The 4,753-nt window shown below is 34.3% G+C and overlaps 2 pseudogenes; both read right to left on the reverse strand.

The window, feature by feature from the left end:
* Positions 1 to 251: 251 nt before the first annotated feature.
* LOC145118534 (putative lipid-binding protein AIR1B pseudogene) lies at positions 252 to 950 on the reverse strand (annotated as a pseudogene).
* A 959-nt stretch (positions 951 to 1,909) lies between these two features.
* On the reverse strand, positions 1,910 to 4,450 carry LOC145121307 (D-aminoacyl-tRNA deacylase-like; annotated as a pseudogene).
* Between the last annotated feature and the right edge of the window lie 303 nt (positions 4,451 to 4,753).

The following is a 4,753-nucleotide window of genomic DNA, read 5'->3' on the forward strand; positions in this document are numbered from 1 at the left end:
CACGTGATTAGATAATATATAGAAAACAAAAAAGGGGAGTATCTTGACAATTATGGAAAGCTCGATATAATGGATATCGGACATGAAGGCAGTCAATTTGCTTATCGGTGGCGGGCGAGACCATTTCTTGTTCTGGTCTCAGGCTCTGCTGTTCATCTCAGACCAAAAGTCTTGACTGCTGAAAGTTTTCCTTCAAGGAAATTTTCAGTTTATAGGGTTTAATTCATCATAATCAAGTTGCTGTGAACAAGTTCGAAACAATCAATTATATATCACATCGATTGCAAACTAATGCAAGGGTACAATACATTGCTAAATCAAAGTACAACAACGTGAACATCTGAACCAAGTTGATGCTCAACAATCACCTAAACTGAGAAAGAAATGCTACTGAAGTGGGAAATCACATTGTAAAGCAAACATAATAAGTAAAACGAAACTCGTAGACACAATGAATGTAGGGAGGTCTTTGGCAAATTCTTCCACATTTCTAGGCACAAATGAAATCCTTTGGGAGCTCTTTGCCACAAGTGTTAACAAGCAAGCTAAGTGAGATAGGGATATTAATGTTGATCCCTAGAACATTGGCTTTCAAAGCAGTGCAAAGGCAGGCTGCGACTTCAAGGTCGAGAAGGCCACCAAGGGCTGAGCAGCAAGGGTGGTCCGGTGGGTTACCAATGACAGTCCCAATGGAATCATTAAGCAACTTAGCACACACACCCAGTTTCAGGGCATCCCTAGGGCAGTTTCCCTTTGGAGCAATGGGTTTTTCAGGCAATGGAACAGATGGAGTGTGGCAAGTGAAGCAAGCCTGTGTGGCTGCAAAGAAGAGGATGTTAATAGTTAGGAAGAGAGTGGAAGATTTGTTGAAAGCCATTGGTTCCAACTGTTGGCCAGAATTTGATTTACTTGGAAGGAGGGATGTAAGGTGAGGTTTCATATGTGATTGTAGGGTTTATATAGATAAAATTGAGTATTTTATTAATAGGAACGTGACTCTACATGATACACATTTTAAAGGATGGAGTAGAAGCTTATCCTATTATTAGAGATCCCTAACATGCATGTGAAGGAATGCAGGAACTAGTTTCATTGGATGGTACTTTAAGACAAGATACTGCACCAAATTCAAAGAGAATCTTTGCTCCGGTGTTCGGCCCAAATGGGAATAATGAATATTTTCATGACGAAAAGAAATAATTTGGTTAAATGTTTTCTAATATTTTATAAACGAGAGCCCACAGTAATAACATGTAACTATGTAAGAGCTTTGCTTGGCGTGATGTCGGACACGGATGTTAGAATTTGATCCATCAAATATTATATATTACTATTACTGAGAAACAAAAAATATTCTTTCATCATTTCTTTCATAGAGGCTGTACTTCGTTTAATAATCATGGTCCAGCCATTCTATTTAAAATGTTCACGGAAATAAGAGTCTTGATGTACGCATGTATTGGTCAATTAATTTACCTTCTTTTTTGTTTTAGTCTTTTATTGAAGATGTACCTTTTATATTTAGGAAACATAAAGAATGTTATATAATTACGTGTGATCCAGATAACCTACAAAAATTAATATATTTAGAAATAGAAGTACTCCACCCCGTGACTAAAAATGCCATAATTTGTAAATCTGATCCAGGTTGGCTTAGCCAATCGAGGAGACTCATTATCAAGACACTAATTAATGATTTCTTTTAGAAATAATTGTTTTAATATATGATGTGTGGATTTATTTTAATAGAATTGATGCATTCATCTTTTTCAACCGTACCAACAAAAAATCCAATATACCTTTATAGGAGTGAGCAACTGGACCCAACCAGACCTAATCGACTCTTCTACCAGACTGGTTTGACAGACATTGATAGCTCTTAGACTGGACCGATTGAGGCCGATCCGATCTAGGTCCGGGTTTTTCGATTCTTGTACATGTTGGACCAGTATAACTTTAGGTGCATATAGTACAACTCGTTGAAGCCCTATCAAAAGTTAATTATCTATTACGACTGTAGGAGTAAGTATTTGGACCGAACGGAACTGGAATCGCACTGGACCGGTTTTTCAAAAATTAGTGGACCTTAGACTGAACCTATTAAAGTCCTGTCTAGAGATCCAAATGCTCACTGTAACCGTCGTCATAAAAATAGATGTTAGCAGTGGCGAAGCCTGAAATTTTAGATAGCGGAGCTTAGACTTACACCTTGATATATATATATATATATATATATATATATATATATATATATATATAGAGTTAGGTTAAGTTATTGTATTCTAACTATTTATTGTGTGGCTGTGGGGTTGATTATGGACCAATTATTTAAATTATTTTAACAAAGTGATTAATGAATATTATTGAATTAAAAGTAAGTGAAAAATATTATCTAATTTTACTATAAGGGTACTTTAGTCAATTGAGAAAAAATTTAAAAAAGGAAAATTCCAAAATTTTGGGGATAATTAATTACCTTCAATTTTAATTCTTATGTAATTTTTAATTAAACCCGATTTCGTTCTAACAGAATGACATTCTGTTAGAATGATAATATCATTCTTCAAACAAAATAACAACATTTTTTATTGAATGAATTTATCGAAGAATAACAATTTTTTGGATTCAAGGTAAAAAATTTCATCATATTCTTAAAAAAAATTATATATTATTCTATAATAATGAAACACTCACTATCAACAAATAAACACAATTTATTGATTATTCTACCTAAATATTCTACCAAAATATACTAGTATTACATATTGTCTTATCATTTTATTGTAAATTATTCTGTCAGAATATAACGATGAATAGTGCTTTCACTAGTGACCAATGTCTATCTCCATCCCACACACCATCATCCAACCTTCATGCCCTTGATCATCATGTGCCATTCATTCATTGTATAAGAATAACTGCCATGAAATAAAGCATTCTATGAGAATAGTAGTCATGAAATCGAATTATGTAAGAATAACATTTTGTGTGAACGCTTTTATATGACAAATATTAAAACGAACTTCAGTAGTTCTGACAGAATGAATACTACATGGTTAGATTCTCTTTCATGCATTTTCGACAAACACCTGTCGTGCAACATATGACCCGATATCATATGAAAAATATATTGTAGCATCACCATGGTAAAAAAATGAAAATGTAAAAAAATACTTGATTAATAACAAAACAATAAAATTTAGCCAATAGGGGTATATTTGTAATTTGTCCAACATCAGATGATTGAAATAATGCCATAATGGGTATACATGTTCTAGTTTCCAATAGCCTCTCCACTTCCAACTCCTAATCCTTCCTAAACTAACTTCAAAAATCAAGAAAAAAAATAATCAGATGATGAAAGTATGCGACTAATGATAGAATTAAGTCATGGAAATGTACTGAACTTGAGCAACATCTTGCCTATTCCAACATTCAGTTGTGCTAGCTATCCAACCCAAGAGAATTGGGTTACATTCATTTAATTTGAACTCAAAATTCAAAAACATGAAGAATTACACAATATAAGAAGTTTGAGATGTTATTATTTACCTATCTCAAGAAACATTATTGGTTTACTTTTAACTGGACCATGATGAGTAGCCTCCAAAGTGATCTACAACATCTAAGTTGAAAAGAGTATTTATGTTACTAGCTAACAACATATATTGAACCATAATGTCAAGATATCTTACTGCAAATTAGGTTAGAGTTGTTTTCCAGTATTGTAGATGATTCATGAGGTATCATGTTCAGGACAAAAGTGCAAGTGGGATGTTGATTTAGTGAAAAAATTAAGAATGTAAGATGTTATGAGTTTCTTGCTAGAATTGAAGTTAAGAGTACCTCGAATTCAGGAACCAAGTTATGAGATTGGGCCAGTTTTTTTAAGAGTATCAACCATGGTGTCATTCGAGGGTTAGGAATTGCTGCCCATCCAGGTTTTCCTCCTTGTGGAGGAGCATGTCCTTCTTTTAGATGAGGAAAACCTAATCAAATACATGATAAGAAGCTTAGAATCGACTAGTGAATCATGTTAATGGCTAACCATTAATCATTAATGAACAAATTAGAGTAATACCGATTGGGTGATTGGTGAGAGCAGGGCGATTAGTGACGGCGGTGTGTTTGCTGAGGAAGATGATCTCATCAACAACCTCGCATGTAGCCTCTTCCCATCGATTATCTAAATGATCCTCCTCCACTATCCCTTTATCGTGCTCCAGTAATCTCACATCTCCGTTTACTTGGCTTTACCAAAAGTTTATACAAAAAAATTCTAGTTTAGAAAGGTATATGAATTAGGGACTATAAATGGAGGAGAGGTATTGGAAGTAGAGAACAATAACTGAAAGGATACACCGGGGTTCCAATTTTCCATGGCTGAGAGCGTTGTCGCCGGTCCATACAACGTCGGATCGGTGGTTGTTGCCATCACTAATGTCACCATGTTCTATTTGATGCTAGTTGAGTATGTTGGGTTTAGTGATGGTGGAAATGAGAATTTGATGATTGATTAGTTTGGGAGACACATCATCGATGGAGGCGTAGAGGGGTATATCAGACGGAGTCGATCGATGGTAGGGTTGGATTGAAGAAGACGATATGAATTGGTGGTAACATATTAGGCACGATTTAAGGGAAATTAATCCAATATTTTAGGAATTTATTAAATATTATTTAATAATTAAAATTAATTAATAGATAAGATTACAACTTTACACTTATTTAGGTTTTTGAAATAATTGCCCTA

This window comes from Lactuca virosa, chromosome 6, assembly GCF_052849685.1.
Source record: "Lactuca virosa cultivar CGN04683 chromosome 6, Lactuca_virosa_CGN04683_v6, whole genome shotgun sequence".
NCBI lineage: Eukaryota > Viridiplantae > Streptophyta > Magnoliopsida > Asterales > Asteraceae > Lactuca > Lactuca virosa.